We start from the raw sequence: 18875 nt of genomic DNA on the forward strand, positions 1-18875 counted from the left end.
ATACAGAGCAAACAGAAACAAATAAATACATAACGATTTACTCCTCACACAATTTCTTCAATTGGAATTTACCTATGATTTTTCGAAGTACATTCCATTCGGACATGGCATATAAATTTCTTTCAATTTGACCCCCAATTAAGCAAAAATTTGAGAAAACTCAATATTTTACGATTTCCCTCTCTCACTTCAAAGGCTTTACTCCGCCTATTACCACACTTTCTCCTACTTTCTCTTTACACACATAGACACGCAAACATATACATATATGACAGTGACAAACACAAACGTTTCAAACAACTACATACAAATACTCAAACACACACACACACACGTGTGTGTTTGTTATTAGTAAAAAAGGCACCAAACACAATTCACTTTCTCATTCGAACACATTTGCAAACACACAGCAACAATTCACTGACATATGGTGAGTAGATGCTAGCCGCTCACATTAATGAGTTACACTATTACACCAATTGTACTGGGACTGTTGTCTACTTCCCGTTAGTTTTTAGTGTCGAGAAAACAAAACTTTCTCGAGAAAGAACAAAAAAAACACTCCTAGATTTCACAAAGGACTTTAAGAAACGATAGGAAGTAAGTTCAGTTGAAGAAAAGAGACGGATTTAAGGAAATCAGACGGTCGAATTAGAATGATAACTCAACAGAAAAGGTAAATTGGTTTTTATTTACTTTCTGTCGCTAAGTTTTCGTAGTATTAATTTGTGAGCGTACTTCAGTTGTCAATTGTTGAAAGAAAATTGTAAGCTAAGAAGGTGTGTGTGTGTGCGTGTGTGTGTGAGTGTGTGTAGGAAGTGAAGGATAAAAATATGGCAAGAAGTGGACAGATGTACATATATATATACATACATCCATACATACATGTGTGTGTGTGTGTGTTTGTATGTATGTGTATTAATGTGTGTGTGTTATCTCTCTCTATATAAAGCTGAAGTTGTCTGTGTGCGCCAGGTTTGGTAGCCTTCAACTAACACTATCTCCTCCGAGACCCTGCGGCGCAAGTTGACCAAAATTGAGAGTATGATAGAAGGGTTGCTCTTCCTTCCGTAGAAGATAAAATTCAAATCGGACCATGTTAACACCAAAAATTATTTACATCAAAAAGGTGCATTTTTCACTGCTGTGTCGCCACTTTTCGGTGTATTTCAACCACAAAAATGTTCACTTGAAGGGAATAACAAGCTACATAATGCAAAATTTTTACTTTTCAAAAATTCCAATTCCAGCGGGTCGAAACAAACCTGAGCAACGCCAGGTGATACTGCTAGTATATATATATAAATCCCTTCAGGTAGATGGCTCTGCTCGATCTGTAGGAAAGGCATAGGTAGAGACTTTATAAGATGTACCCAGTATAAGCTATGGACACATAAGTGGTTCAGCAATATCAAAGGAAGGCCAACTGGGAAGATAGTTTTTGTATTTGGCAGATGCTCAAGAGCAATAAACACTGAAAATATGCAGAGAACAATTTCCGCAACATTCCAGGGAGAAAAACTAGTAGTTGATAGCTTCCATTACCTAGGTGACCAAGTCAGTAGCGGGGGAAGGTGCGCTGAAAGTGTAGCTGCTAGAATAAGAATAGCCTGGGCAAAGTTCAGAGAGCTCTTACCTCTGCTGGTAACAAAGCGCCTCTCGCTCAGAGTAAAAGGTAGGCTGTATGACACATGTGTACGAACAGCCATGCCATACGGCAGTGAAACATGGGCCATGACTGCTGATGACATGCATAAGCTGGCAAGGAATGAAGCCAGTATGCTCCAATTGATGTGTAATGTCAGAGTGTAAGTACCTTGAGAGAAAAGTTGGGCCTAAGAAGCATCAGATGTGGTGTGCAAGAGAGATGACTGCGCTGGTATGGTCATGTGGTGAGAAAGGATGAGGATAGCTGGTATGGTCATGCGTTGCGTATGGATAAGGACAGCTGTGTGAAGAAGTGTCATACCCTAACAGTGGAGGGAACTTGTGGAAGAGGTAGACCCAGGAAGACCTGGGATGGGGTGGTGAAGCACGACCTTTGAACATTAGGTTTCACTGAGGCAATGACTAGTGACCGAGACCTTTGGAAATATGCTGTGCATGAGAAGACTCGGCAAGCCAAGTGAGACCATAACCGTGGCCTATGCCAGGGATATAACCAGCCCACTTATGAGTACCTTTCCTTCACTGGACACTAAACTATGCTTGCAAAGACCTGTTGAGGTAAATGAAATTGAAATGAAATTGGATGACTGGCATCAGTGCTAGTGGGGCGCTAAGAGCACCATCTGAGCATGATTGTTGCCAGAGCAGCTGACTAGCTTCTGTGCCGGTGGCACGTAAAAAGCACCATTTGAGCGTAATCATTAGCAGTGTCGCCTTACTGGCACTTGTGCCAGTGACATGTAGAAAAACATTCGAGCGTGGTTGTTGCCAGTGCCGCCGGACTGGCTCCCATGCAGGTTGCACGTAAAAAACATCATTTGAGCATGGCCATTGCTAGTACCGCCTGAAAGGCCCTCATGTCAGTGGCACGTAAAAGCATCCACTACACTCTCAGAGTGGTTAGTGTTAGGAAGGGCATCCAGCTGTAGAAACTCTGAAATCAGAAATACTAAATTTCTAAATCTCTCGTAGAGACGTGTACAGTGGTGGGGCGATAGAATGGTTGTATACTGTCAATCTAACATGAACGTGACAGTAGGAGGGGGGGATTTTGATAACCAGTGAATAGACTTCACTGAAATTAGAAATATACATTACGAGTCGAGGCAGATATCAATAGCTGACCGGTGTCTGCTAGTCTAGGCCGACAAAGGACAATGATCCTGAAACACGCGTGTCTCTAGATGCAGCCCTGGCGGCTGGGGGTATTTGTCTCCCCTTCGTAAATGTATATAAGGACACAGGAAAAATGTGTCAAAGCCATCAGGAGGCGTCGATGCTTCCTAGGGCTAAACAGCGGTGGTGTACCCTCCCCTACTGTCACGTTCATGTTAGATTGACAGTATACAACCATTCTATATATTTATATATATATTTATATATATATATATACATATATATATATATATTATATATATATATATTATATATATATATATATATATATAAACGGCAGTTTGTCTGTCTGTGTGTCTGTCAGGTTGTACCCTCACCCTGACCACGGCTTTCAACCGATTCTGATGAAACTTGACACACACATAGCCCAATGTCATAATTCAAAACTAACCAGCGAAAATTTTGAAAAGTTCCCCCAGTTCTGAAAAAAATCGATAAATTCAACATGGGGTTGAGAATCAGAAACACAAACCACAGACTGTCTAGGGGACGCAACTCGACCATTTTAACTCTCAACTCCATCAATATCCAGCTACTTGAAGCTATTCCTGGTGATGTCCACTTCTACAAATCTATTGATAGGACAGCAGACCCCACCGAGCTTGCCGATTATCCTGTTGAATTCTGAATTCACTTGAACCGCCAGGCCTGCCGCCACACATCCTGAAGTTAAAAGTCAGTGCGCCCATTATGCTCATCAGGAATTTGGTTCCACCTAAACAGTACAACGGCACACGTCTGGTTGTGAAACATTTGCCACCACATTTAATAACGGCCACAATACTTACCGGTTGTGGGAAGGGAGAGAACGTCTTCATTCCACGCATGCACCTTCAACCGTCGGGCGCTGACCTACCAATCGACTTCAGGCGTTCTCAGTTTCCTGTTAAACTCTGCTTCGCAATGTCCATCAATAAATCCCAAGGCCAAACGCTACAAGTTGCTGGGTTACAGTTGGGCGAACAGTGCTTCGCCCACGTTCAAATCTACGTGGGCTGTTCACGCGTTGGGAGGCGCAATGATGTTTTCATGTTTTCGCCCAAAGGGACAGCTAGGAACATTGTATACACAGAAGTATTCGAGTGAAGAGAAGACATTGCAACCTACACATGCACCTTCCTTCCCTAGAGGGAAAGGACTAGATTGGGATTAGTCGTTGCCTACTAGGGGCTCTTACATACCCGGGCAACGCCGGGCTATGCTGCTAGTATATGTATTCTGACCAATCAGTGTGTAGCATCACTCAATTACTTAAGCTGATTGGTTGGTTTAGGTGTCACGCTTTGTTGAACATGTCAAGAGTCCTGTATCTTAACCTGGCCCAGGTAGCAATTGTTGGGCTATTTTTAGAAATGTTGTAAATAGCCTTTGTCAGGGATTTTTATATTTCAATTGTCATCATCATCATTGTCAAGACCTTAATTATTGTTGCTTGTGGTGATGGTGGTGGCAATAGAACTTTTAACCCTAAATAAGATAATTTTCCTGCTATCTTCATCTGGATCACCTTTAGTATTGTTGTTGTTGTTAGTGGTCATGGTCGTAGCAGTAGAAGTAGTACCTCTAAGTATTATCATTATTATTGCTTATTTAGCTTGGGTTCAAATTTATCAATAAAATTCTTTTCTGTCGGAAAATATATATAATATTTCCATTCTACAATTTACACAGCCCAAGTGAAATCGAGAGGAAAATCAGAGAAAAGAAAGACTCAAGAGATTAAGACTGTATTCCTTAGAGCGTAGGCAAGAAAGATATGCCATAATATACATCTGGAAGATCCTGGAAGGACTTGTCCCAAACTTTGGCATTGAGAGTTACACAAATACTAGAACTGGGTGTCACTGCATAGTGCCAAGGACTCCAAATTTGCCATCAAGATGTAGGACAAGATACTGTGATAGCCTGGGCTTTAGGGGTCCACAGCTCTTCAATAGCCTCCCGAAGGACCTGAGAGACCTCCATGGAGTGGATGCAGATGTCTTTAAAATAAAACTGGACCTCTTCCTGTCAGGTGTCCCAGATGAACCAACTTCACAGCAGGAAGTGCAGATGAGGGCAGCAGCATCAAACTCTCATGCACCAAATGGCAATTGCTAAAAAGCATTCGTGAAGTAAAATTATGTAGCAACACTGAATGGCAGTGCCCCAGCATGGCCACAGCTCGTGAGCTGAAACTAGATTTTATGAAAAATATATGTATGTATATATATGTGTGTGTGTGAGTGTGCAGTGTGTGTATGTGTGTGTGTTAAAATGAGGTAGATTTCGTGAAGCACTTTGAGGTATGATTTAAAGAATGTGGTTGTGTAAAGCCAGAACAATGCCAGAAGGTACAAATTAAACTACAAATGGAAAAGGAAAAAGATCAAAGTTGCAGTTTTACCTTTTATTTCTATATTTTAGCACGAAGACCCATTCTTCAAGAAATTCAGAAAAGTGGTGGTTGGAAAAAGTGTTGCTTAGAAGTAGTGTGTGTGTGTGGTGGGGCAGTGAAGGTGGGAAGAAGTGACATGTGCAGGTTGTTGTGCTATAACAACTAGTCTGCTTCGTGTAGTTTCTTCCTGTCATTAATGGCTGGTTTCAATTTATTTATAAGGAGGGCTTCCATAATTTTGAGATTACCCCTGTGTGTTAGGTTGCCTTGATGGAAACTTTGAAATTCTGGGTTTAGCACTTCTTGTGGTGTTTCTTTATCAAAGTGTCTATCTGCATATGCTTGTTTATTTGAATGTGTAGTTTCCTAGTAGTGCTCTCTATGTAGGGTGCCCCACATTTATTGCAGATGACCTCATATACTACATGTTTTGATGTCATTGATGGGGCAGTTGGTGAGTGTGCACCCCACAGTGCTCTCTTTGGTATTTTTCCTTGATAGAGCTTTCTTCAGGGATAGACCGGTGTGTACCAGCTGTATGTAAGTCTCTCCCTGCGGATGGCATGTTGGATAGCTGCTGATGTTCTGTCTTCAAAGTAGGGCAGTCTAAGGAAGCACGTTCTGATCTGATGTTTTGGGCTCTGTGTGTAGTTTACCCACTTTCATGATTCACAGAGGCAGTCTTTTAGCTGTTGATGGTGGATAGCCATTGCATGCTAAGTTCTTGAGGAACCGCTTCATGCTGATGGCTTTGTCACTTACTTCACTGCATCTGTCCCTTATGCATGTTATTTCATTTTGTATGTGTGCAGTTTTGGCTCTGGTGGATTGGGCCGAATCATAATGCATGAATAGATTCCTAGTCATGCTCCTTTTGTAAAGATTCATGTGGATGTAACCATCCTCTGTGATCTTGATTTGAAATCCAACAGAGAGAGGGTTCCAGACTTGTCTGGGTGTTCATTTTCAAATTTATGTGACTGTCAATGTAGTTGAATTTTTTATGTATGCAATATACTCCTTCCTGTGAAGGGGTGAACATCTCACATTATTCCATCTTTACTCAACTACATTCTTTAAATACATATGGATATATATATATATACTAGCTGACATTCCCGGGAAAGTGGGGCTTGTCCCTTTGTTCCATTCTCATAATTGTTTCGCTAATCCAATAACAGCAATACAAAGTATCAGTCTTACACAGCATCTTGTTTTTAGGAATTCCCAATAAGTTATGAATTCCCAAATTGTGAAGTCAGTTATGTAATAACATGAAATTAATTACCTGATAGTAAGAATTCAAGTAAAGTATCCCTGAAAATGGCTTTAATACATTCCTAAATTATATAGAACATAGGAGAAAATATTAATAAGGTATGTATACTAAAATCATGAAGCATGTTACATAAGAACAGGCTAATCATATATGAGATGATAACAATTCAAAATTAAGCAACTCTGCAAATGGCTTTTGTATGTTCCCAGAGAATATTACCCTCAGGGGCACTAGTGTTGGTATATTCGTGAATAATTCACTAATTGAATTAAGTAGATCTATTGTATAGGAAAATACTATTTACTTGTTATAGGTTGTACTAGATAAATTGCGAAAATAACTCTGTCGGTTCTAATACTAAGAAATAAGCATACTCAATTTCCTTTTGCTAAATAATTTAGGAAATGAAAGGGTTATTTCTCTTGGCTATAAATAAGGACCCCTTCCAGGGGCAAATGGGTTATTTTCCCTTGGTTTTTAAAATAGAATATATTAGATATATATAAGGATCACTTCCAGGGACCCTATTATCGATTTTGCAACAATCTGAGGGTGCCATGAGGTTTTCAGACATGTGTTTTACTCTCATGTCAAGTTTTATCAAAATTGATAAAACTATGTAGGAGGAGTTAGCTAACAACTCCACAAACACACCCACAGACAGAATTTCCCACATATGTAGTACTAGCTGAAGTACTCAGTAATTCCTTGGAAATCGGGGATTATCCCATGGTTCCATTCTCATAATTGTTTTGCTTACCCAATAACAATAATACAAAGTATGTAACCGTTAAAACGTTTTTTGTGCATTTATTGAGAATACCAAACTGTCTTACACCGGATTCTGTTTTTAGGAATCCCAAATTTTGAAGGCAGTTATGTAATAACATGAAATTAATTACCCGATAGTAAAATTTCAAACAAAGTAGCCCCAAAATGGCTTTAATACATTCCCAGAGTATATAGAACTTAAGAGGAAACACTAATAAGGTATGTATACTAAAATCATGAAGCATGTTATGTAAGGACAGGCTAATCAGATAGGAGATAATAACAATTCAAAGTAAATAACTCTGAAATAAGCTTTTGTGCATCTGCAGAGAATATTACCCTTAGCGGCGCTAGTGTTTACTTCGCAAGTTGTGAAATTTGTGTTTTTGTGATCATGTTTGTGCTATAGTTTGCAATTTTGTCATAAACTGAAAGTTGGAACCAAGGGCCAATCTGAAATTTTGCATTAAACTTGGGAAGTCTGCTACAGAGACATTGATCATGCTTTGGCAATCTTACGGCGATGAGGCAATAAGTCGTATGCAAAGTTTCAAGTAGTGTGGGTGCTTCAAAAGTGGAAGAACATCCTAGGAGATAGGGAGCAATCTGGGTGACCTACCATGAATGTCAGCCTGTAAATTCATCAGTTTGTGCATGAGGATCATCTGAAGAGAACAACATTGCTGATGCTGGTTTGTCATATTGGTTCATCGAGGCAATCCTAACATCTGAATTGAACATGTAGTGTGTCTTTGCCAAGTTTGTTCCCTGCCTGCTGACTACTGAACAGAAAGAACATCATGTCAAAGTCTGTCAAGATCTCCATTGGCATGCCACTGATGACTCATCCTTTACATCAAGGATCATCACCGGTGATAAGAGTTGGGTCTATGGGTACAACCCTGAGATGAACCAACCATTATCCCAATGGAAGAGGCCTTCATCACCATGACCAAAGAAGGCATGACAGAGCTACAGCTCAATCAAGAGCATGCTCATTGTTTTTTCAACATAACCAGTATTGTGCATAAAGAATTCATCCCCCAAGGCCAGACAGTCAATGTAGAATTTTACTGCGATGTTGTGAAGCATTTGAGGGAGGACATTCGCCGAAAGCAACCAGATCTTTTGAGCACACAGAAGTTGATTCTTCATGATGACAATGCTCCTTATCTGAGTTCCTTGCCAAAAACAACATGGTATCACTCTCACACTTGCCCTATTTGCCAGGTTTAGCATTTACAGACTGCCATCTCTTTGCCAAGGTAAAAATTCAGCTCAAAGGTTGCCATTTTAACACTATTGTCATGATCAAGAGTGAATCACAGAAAGTCCTCGACTCGCTTACAGAAAATGACTTCCAGGCCAAATTCCAATAGTGGCAGGAATGCTGGGATCAGTGTATTGCTGTGCAAGATGACTTTTTCAAAAGAGATGCTGTTAAAACTTAAGTAAACAAGTTATTTTTTTATTAAAGACTAGCAGTGTAGCCCGGCTTTGCCCGGGATTAAGTTAGGATTATTAAGCTAATCAAGTTCTTTATTTCAAACCAAACTAAGTAACATCGATGTCATATTTGAGCGAAATCTGTTGAAATTGATAAACTTTTGGTTGAAAATGAGTTGCAGATGACTTGATTGGGAAATCCCATAAGGAATCGGTTTATTGATTTTTTTTCAACTCATCGATTTTTTTCATTTTCGGTTTTGGAGAACTTAGAGCATTCAAAGATCCCATGACTCCTAAGTAATGCTGGCATCAAGTTTGAACAAAATACATAAAATTGGTAAAAGTTATGGTTGAAAATGGGGTGTAGCCATTTTATTGGGAAATCCTATAAGGAATCGGTTTATCGATTTTTTTTTGATTTATTTTATCCTGATTAAATGGAAAACCCCATAAGGAATCAGTTAATTGGTTTTTCATCCCAAATAGGACTTAACCGAACACAATATTGTTGATTCAAAAAATAAATATTTATACTTTAAAGTTGGTTTTCACACCCAACTCAGTTCTGCAGAATCGGTGTCGTGATGGGAGCGCATGGATTGATCAGGCTGCACATGCACATGTGATCAGGTTGCACATGCCAGCCCTTTGAAAACACCACCCCCATCATCTAACCCCCCTTTGCCCATGGGTTGGAAGCCTTCCAGCAAGGAAAATAGAATGCCCAAAAGAGCTCCCGCTCCTCTGTTTCAGAAGTGATTACATTCAGATCACAACTAAGTCTTAAGAATATATATATATATACAACACACACGATCATACACATATTGCATACATGTGTTTTGTTTGGATACATGTTCGTGTGTGTGTGTATGTGTGTGTGGTGTGTGTTGCCGTATATCGACAAAATACTTAACAAAAGTTTTAACAAAAACTTACTCATAGCTAGAAGGGGACTTAACTCCTGTTGTAAACAAAGGTGGATTTCTCCGACTTGAAAATTGCTAAAAGTTTTGGCTGAAAATTCATTTTTACCACTATGCTGGTGCCGCTGGGAAAAATATGTGATGAAAATACAGCTAGGGTCATGACGAATGTCCTAAAATTGGAGCGACATGCATGCTAATTTGAGGACATGCATAAATTACATCCACACACACACACACACACACACATCATACCTTTTATATATACAGATAACTACTCTGGGAACTTTTTAATACCATTCCCTACCTTTTAATATTCTCATTGTCTTTAAGGTGGTGAACTGGCAGACTCATTAGCACACTGAACAAGATGTTTTGTGGCATTTTGTCCAGCATTACATTCTCAGTTCAAATTCCACTGAGGTTGAGACTTTGCCTTTCATCCTTTCCAGGTCAATAAAATAAGTACTAGTTTAGTATGTGATCAACTTATTCCCTCCTAGTTTAGTATGTGATCAACTTATTCCCTCCTCCGAAATTCCTGGCCTTGTACCAAAATTTGAAATCAATATTTTCATCGTCTTCTTCATCATTCTGTCCGCTGTTAATTTTTGCCCAATTAAATATATTAAATAAAATCTTTTAAATTTTAAAACTAAATGTAAATACAAATACAGATTTCACAGAAAATAGAACAAAATGGTAATCATCTGTGTTATTTAAATAAAGTTCAGGAACCGAATATCTCTTCATATTTGAATGTCTGATTTCACATCCTAAAGTAGGTGTGTGCTTCTGATTGACATGTTTCTTTTACATTTCTCCTGATCATATGATATGATTATAATATTTGAGACATTGACAGAAAGTTGATGCCTTAGGCATTATCTATGATACATGGGTGTGATTCCTCTTCTCTCTGAAATATTCTCTGTACATGTATTCACATTTAATTTTAAATTATACTTTAAAACAAATTTTTCAATTAATCCTCTTATTTCAAGTTGTTGTCTTGCATTAGAAAAATTACTTCTAGGAATAACAAGGTAGCTATTAAATGATTTATATGTGTTTTATATTTTCATTTCCTTCAGTTTCTCTTGGAATAATTGAGGGTGGCACAAAATTTACCAGGAAGAATCAACCAGTAACTTTTGAATGTCCTGTTGAAAAGCAAAACTTTAAACACTGGCAAATGATGATGGAACAGTCATTAACAGAATTTATAATACTTAAGCATTAAAGCAAATGTGTTTCCTAACAATGTCAGCATCATAAACATCACACTTCTTGAAAATAATGAGCAAGCAATTGTTTGTGAAATCACCACTGATAAGATAAGATTTTATGCAAGACCATTATTCAGTAAGTACAAATATAAATCATTTGTATGTATTTTCCTGTTAATATTAATCTATTATGACCATGAAGAAAGTATATTTCTATAAACACTAACTTTGAGTTTCATTCAATTCACAAAATGTTGTAACAAACTAATACTGCCAATAATACATTGAAAGAATGTTCATTTTAATACATGATGAAGATGATGATGATTTTTCTTCTCTGTATTTTATCCTATATATGTTGTTCTATCAGTATTTACATGTTGAAAAATATATCTTTCCTTGTACTACAAAACATTCAGTGCTACAAAAACAAACTTGTTTGTTTACATATGACAAAATCTGTATTGCATCTAGCGTTTCTGGATGACTTATAAGTTCTAAATTGCAGAAGAATTTGTCAGTAAACCAGTTTAGCTTAATGGTAAAGCACTTGACTGGAAATCAAAGGGATGTGAGCTTGATTCCCATGGCTGGTTGCTGACAGATTTTTCTACTCTGTAAGGCTTTTATTCTATATATGCTGTACAGTCAGTATTTACATGTCGAAAAAAAATATCTTTCTACTTGTACTACAATACATTTCAGCAATTCAAAAACAAACTTGTTATATATTGCTGCCAATAATATTTTAATGTTTATAATTTTCCTCATTATATTATTCCAGTGTTATTGAAATAGCAATATTACAGCTGAGCTGGCCGAATTGTTACTGTGCTGGGAAAAATTCTTAGCAGCATTTCTTTAGATTTTAAGTTCTGAGTTCAAATGCTGCTGGAATCAGTTTTGCCTTTAATTCTTTGGCATCGATAAAATAAGTACCAATTGAACACTAGGGTCGATTTAAGTGACTTTACTCCTTTGAAATTGATGGCCTTGTGCCAAAACTTGAAATCAGTTTTATCACTGAGATTAAATGTTTGATTTCAGAAGAGTGACCTAGTTGATTCATAAATTATCTTGGTTGATGAAATTAACAAAATTATTAATTATTCTAAAAAGCTGAGAAGTCATCATCATCATCTTCGTATCTTAAAATGAACATTCTTTCAATGCATTAACTTTTTTAGTGTGTATACTGGTTGGATTTCTGATTGTCATCAGAAATGTTATTCTTGAATATGCACACACGCACATACACACAAGTATATATTATCATCATCACCATCATCATTGTCATCGTTTAGCATCAATTTTCATGTCGGTATGAGTGAGATGGTTTGACTGGAGCTGGCATGGCCATGAGCTGTACCAGGCTCCATTGACTTCTGTAGGTTGATAAGGTTGAGATGTTGGAGATGGTGAGGGGAAAGAGCCCCTTGCAGACAAACATTACACATCATACTGAACATAGTAACTTCACACCTTTCTAGTCTTTGCATGCCCTCTACATTCAGGGACCATGGCTGACTATCACGTAGCATTCCTGTTTCTGCACAGGCATCACACAACTTTCCTTTCTCTCAGAAAGAGAGACTTTTGGTTGCTACTTGAAGTGAAAGATCTCTGAACTTTCTCCATCTTATTCTAGCAATTTCATTTCCTCCTCCACTGAAAATTAGGTCACCTAGCTAGCAGATATTGCCCAGTACTTTAGAGCACCTTCTTAGGCATTTGTGAAAATCCATTTCCTGTATACTTGTAGATTTTATGACTCCTATGCATTTTCCACATACAGACACTACTTTCTCTGTTAACCTCCCTACTGTTCCACTGCACCTGTTGTGCATCCATTGCTTGCCCTGAATACACTGAAATGAATTTCTGCCTACACCATTCTTACATTCTGAGAAAAACTGTTTACCTGAAGTGAGTAGGGTCCTGTTTGTTTTCTTGTTTACTAAGGCTTTTGTCTTTGCTAAGTTAACTTCAGGGCTCTTTGATTCCAGGCTTTGCTTCACACCTGAAACTTTTTTCTAGTTTTGTTACAGATTCTGCTATGAGAGCAAGGTAATTTACATATAGTAGTTCTCATTGGTTTCCAGGCTTAAATTCCTCTGTTATGACCTGGAGGACAGTTCTGAATAAGAGGTGGCTGAGGACTGAGCCTTTATGTACACCTAACCCTAAAATTTATCTGAATCTATCACTGTTCTCATGACTAACCCTAATATTATTTATAGCAACCCTGTATAATACCTGTAGTGCTTTTCACAAGCCATCTATCCATCTCTAGCTTCCTGAAAGACCAGCATATTACAGAGCAGGGTGCTCTGTTGAATGCTTTCTCCAGGTCAACTAATGCCAAGTACAACAGCTTATTCTTAGCTTAATATTACCCTTGTACTTGCCTGACTTCTCCCATTACTGTGCCAAACTGCATTTCATCTAGCTTAATGTGTTTCTAATTAATTGGGTTATTATTCTCTCCATAACTGTTATCACTTTGTCAAGTAATTCGAGGCCTCTATAATTAATTATGTTAAATGCATTTCATTTACTGTTTTAGTAGCTGATTATATGATCCTGGTATACCAGTCATTGGGGATTATACCTTCCTGAATAACCTAATTAACTAAACAGTGTCCAGACTGTATCCTTCTTTATAGATATTTTAAGCATCTCAACAGTGACTCCTGATGAACCAGGGGTTTTTCCAGTCTCTATATCTTTAATTACATTATTTATCATACTGCTGTCTATATGAATGGTTGGCCTCTCTGTTGGGTTCACATGATGGGGAGACTCCCTTTTTCTATTCATCCGCCACATTTAATAGCCCTTCACAGTAGCTCTTTCACACATTTTTCTTTTCCAAATCACGAAATACTAGCATGCCATTATCTATCTGTACACATTTTATCTCCCACAACGTCTCAATCCTCTCTGACACACTCTTTTACTATTTTACTTGTTTCAGTCATTTGACTGTGGCCATGATGGAGCAGTGCCTTTAGTCGAGCAAATCGACCCCAGGACATATACCTTGTAAGCCTAGTACTTACTCTCTCGGTCTCTTTTGCTGAACTGTGAAGTTACAGGGATGTAAACACACCACAATTGGTTGTCAAGCAATGTTGGTGGGGACAAATATAGACACACAAACATTTACACACACATATATATATATACATATATACGACAGGTTTCTTTCAGTTTCCATCTACCAAATCCACTCACAACATTTTGGTCATCTGATGCTATAGTAGAAGATACTTGCCTAAGGTGCTACACTATGGCAATAAAACCGGAACCATGTGGTTGGTAAGCAAGCTACTTACCACACAGCCACTCCTGCACCTGTGTAGCAATATGCAAAATCTGAAGTCTCTGATCTTCATACTGTAAGATATTGGCAAACCTCTTCCTGTCTGCTTCTACCTTAGCAAGATAAATCTGGTACCTTGCTTCCCTTTTAGCTAACTAATATGGTTCTTTGCTACCATCCCTTTTCCACATTTTCCAAACCCATTTCTTCTCTTTTATAGCCCTGTCGACCTGATTGTTCCACCACCATATCACCTTTGATCTGGCAAAAGCTTTGCTCCAACCACAAATCATCATCATCATCATTTCACATCTGGGTTGGATATTGACAGGCTGGCTTGACAGAAGATTGCAACAGGTTTCACTAACTGTTTTGGCAGGGGTTTTATGACTGGATGCCCTTGCTAACACCAACCAACTTATAGAGTGAGCTGAATGATTGGAGAAACGAAAGAAAGAGGCACTCAATGCATTTGTGAGCAATACATATGTTAGTATTTAATAACAGTTTGTTTGACTCCAAGCAACTTAAAGTTTGTAGGCTTGTCATATGAATCTAGCTCCTCAGACTTAGGTAATCAAATATATATTTATACATATATATATAGTTGAAAAATTTCATTATAGGTATAAATATACCAAAAACAAGTATAAAAAATGGAGAAAAATGATGTTGAATCAAAATTAGATTTAATACAATATTGGATTCAATACATATGCACATTTTGAAAGACAAAAATATATGTAAGAAAAAATTATAATCATAGTAATTATAATTAAATTTATGCATACTTTTAAATAAAGTAAAATAAAATAAAATAAGGTACAATGAGAGAGAATACAGATGGGGTAATAGGGAAAAATCAGATATTTACAAACAAGTTGTAAAAGGGAAAAATAATAATAGTGAGAGGGAAGAAAAAGAAAGACTTATCAATGTGTATGCAAGTCTATATGTGCAGTAAACTATAACATAAAAATAAAAATCTAATGGATATGTTTAAAGAAATAATAACAGGTTGTGAGACAAAGTATAATATAAACAAACCCACATGTGTCTAGTAGAATATAACGCAACAGGTTCACTAGCAGAAAAAATCCATAGAGAATTATATGTATACATATTAATAATGGAAAACAAAAATATATATATATATTACAAGAGGCTTAAACCTGAGAGACAAGACTATGTTTGAAAATGATACAATATTTAAGTAAAATGGTACATACAAGCAGAGAAAAAAACAAAACAAAAAAAACTTAACTAAGAGAAACAATGATATCAGACAGGACAGGCCAGTGTACTCAGAAGTGTTCTCTTACTCAAAACTAGCCTGAGACAATCAAAAAAGAATAAGCACAAATACAAATATATGAAGGAGAAAATATTAATTTACAAGTTATAGAAAAACGTATACACTTACCACAAGGATATACAATCATACATAGATACACACATACATACAAGGGTGCATGTATAAGGGAAGATACAAATAAAATAATAAAGGAGTACATATTCACATAAGACATATATATCATCATCATCATCATTTAGCGTTCGCTTTCCGTGCTAGCATGGGTTGGACAGTTCAACTGGGGTCTGGGAAGCCAGAAGGCTGCACCAGGCCCAGTCTGATCTGGCAATGTTTCTACGGTTGGATGCCCTTCCTAACGCCAACCACTCCGTGAGTGTAGTTGGTGCTTTTTACGTGCCACCAGCACAGGTGCCAGGCTGGGCTGGCAAATGGCCACAGTCGAATGGTGCTTTTTACGTGCCACCGGCACGGGGGCCAGGCGAGAGAATGCCAACGGCCATGATCCGATGGTGCTTTTTACGTGCCACCAGCACAGGGGCCAGGCCAGGCTGGCAACAGCCATGATCGGATGGTGCTTTTATGTGCCACCGGCACAGAGACCAGCCGGGGCAGTGCTGGCAACGGGCACGTTTTGATGGTTCGCTTACGTGCCCCCGGCACTGGTATCACAGCTACAATTTCCATTGATGTTGATCGATTTCGATTTTGATTCTGATTTCCACTTGCCTCAACAGGTCTTCACAAGTAGAGATTTGTGTCCCAAGAAGGAAAGGCATGCATAAGTGGACTGGCTACATCCCAGATAGAGGCCATGGGTTATGGTCTCACTTGTCCTGCCAGATCTTCTCACGCACAGCATACTTCCATAGGTCTCGGTCTCTAGTCTCTTCGTCGGTGAAACATAAAGTTCGGTGGTCGTGCTTCACCACCTCGTCCCAGGTTATCCTGGGTCTATCTCTTCCACAGGTTCCCTCAACCGCTAGGGTGTGGCACATTTTCACACAACTGTCTTTAGCCATTCTCGTCACATGACCATACCAGCTCAAACGTCTCTCTTGCACACCACAACTGATGCTTCTTAGGTCCAACTTTTCTCTCAAGGTACTTACACTCTGTTGAGTATGAACACTGATATTACACATCCATCGGAGCATACTGGTTTCATTTCTTGTGAGCTTGCGCATATCCTCAGCAGTCACAGCCCATGTTTCACTACCATGTAGCATGGCTGTTCGTACACATGCATCGTACAGTCTGCCTTTTACTCTGAGCGAGAAGCCCTTTGTCACCAACAGGGGTAAAAGCTCTCTGAACTTTGCCCAGGCTATTCTTACTCTAGCAGTTACATTTTTAGCACACCCACCCCCGCTACTGACTTGGTCACCTAGGTAATGGAAGCTATCAACTATTTCTAGTTTTTCTCCCTGGAATGTGGTGGAAGTTGGTCTCTGCACATTTTCAGTGTTTATTGCACTTGAGTATCTGCCACATACAAAAACTATTTTCCTAGTTAGCCTTCCTTTGACATTGCTGCACCTCTTATGTGTCCATAGCTTACACTTGGTACATCTTATAGAGTTTCTACCTACGCCTTTTCTACAGATCGAGGAGGGCCATCTGCCTGAAGGCGTTTGTGATTTGTCTACCTTCCTACTTATTAGGACTTTGGTTTAGCTAGGTTGACTCTAAGGCCCTTTGATTCTAATCCTTGCTTCCACACCTGAAACTTCTCCTCCAGTTCTGATAGTGACTCAGTAATTAGAGCAAGGTCACCAGCATAGAGGAGCTCCCAGGGGCATCCTGTCTTGAATTTCTCCATTATTGCCTGGAGGACTATGATAAATAGGAGGGGGCTGAGGACTGAGCCTTGGTGGACCCCAACCTCTACCCGGAATTCTTCACTGTACTCGTTGCCAACCCTCACCTTACTAGCAGCGTCCCTGTACATGGCTCGCACAGCTCTCACTAACAATTCATCTATCCCTAGTTTCCTCATTGACCACCAGATAAGTGATCGGAGTACCATGTTGAAGGCTTTCTCCATGTCAACAAAAGCCAGGTACAGGGGCTTATCTTTGGCTAGGTATTTCTCCTGCAGCTGTCTTACCAGGAATATAGCATCAGCAGTACTTTTCCCTGGCACGAGCCCAGACTGCATCTCATCTAAACTAACTCTCTCTCTAATTAGTTGGGCTATGACCCTCTCCGTAACCTTCATTACCTGATCCAATAGCTTGATACCCCTGTTGTTATTTGTATATAGGGCGTCACCTTTAACTTTTTAGCAGTTGACTATTATGCTGCTACACCAGTCATTGGGAATGACTCCTTCGTGTATCACCTGGTTAACTATATGGGTGACTGGGCTATAGCCGACACTGCCAGATATTTTAATCATCTCTGCAGTAATTCCTGATGGGCCTGGGGCTTTCCCTGTCTTCATGCTTCTAATTGCCTTAACTACCAAGGAACTGTCAACTCGGATAGCTTGTCCCTCTGTTGGATCGACATTCGACAGACTCTCTTTATCCCATTCATTTTCTTTATTCAGCAACCTTTCATAGTGGTGTCTCCAAACCTCTCTCTTTGCATCCTCATTTAGCGCAAGTGAACCATCATCCATGCGAACACATTTCTGTCCTACCACATCACGATTTTCTCTCACACTCTGTCTTGCAACACGAAATACCTCAAGTCTTTCTTCCTCATGGCTCAGAACATTGTTAAATTTTTTCTTATCTGCTTCCACTCTGGCTAAATACACCTGCCTCCTAGCTTCCCTTCTTGCAGTCTGATACAATTCCCTGCTACCACCATTCTTCCAGTGCTTCCAAGCCTGTTTCTTTTGTCTAAGAGCCCTGTCAACTATATTGTTCCACCACCACGTTATTTTGGGTCTTGAGGGGACTTTGCACCAACCACAGATCTGGTCAGTGGCTCTCAGCAGGTTGTCCCTTAGAGACCTCCAGTTGTCTTCTGCCCCATGTGAAGCTATATCCCCTTCTATTTCGTCAAAGTCTTCAAGTAATATGTCTCTAAATCTCTGTCCATTTGTAGGATCTTTAAGCTTCCAGATCCTTCTTCTCCATGTTGGTCGTCTTCTGGTCGTCCTCTTGGTCCTGATCTTAAAGTCACTAACTACCAGTCTATGTTGTGGGGTACATTCTTCGCCTGGGAAGGTTAAATATATATATATAAACAATTGCAGTGTGGAAGGTGTTTATAAGCACAAAGTTTTGTCAGTGAAGAGGTCGTGGTTTCAAAGCGACGAAAATATTTTGACAAATTAAATTTAAGTGTTGAAGTGAATCTAACGGTTTTTGTGTGTTTCTTAAATGGTTTATAAATACCTTCCACACT

General features: G+C 38.9%; 1 long non-coding RNA gene across 1 annotated transcript; it reads left to right on the plus strand.

The window, feature by feature from the left end:
- Positions 1 to 10740: 10740 nt before the first annotated feature.
- LOC118761437 lies at positions 10741 to 17838 on the plus strand. Its single transcript, XR_004997377.1, has 3 exons — positions 10741 to 11011; positions 12208 to 12210; positions 17828 to 17838. It is a non-coding gene; the product is annotated as an uncharacterized LOC118761437 (long non-coding RNA).
- Positions 17839 to 18875: the final 1037 nt, after the last annotated feature.

The sequence above is a fragment of the Octopus sinensis genome, unplaced genomic scaffold (genome assembly GCF_006345805.1).
Source record: "Octopus sinensis unplaced genomic scaffold, ASM634580v1 Contig13532, whole genome shotgun sequence".
Taxonomy (NCBI): Eukaryota; Metazoa; Mollusca; class Cephalopoda; order Octopoda; family Octopodidae; genus Octopus; species Octopus sinensis.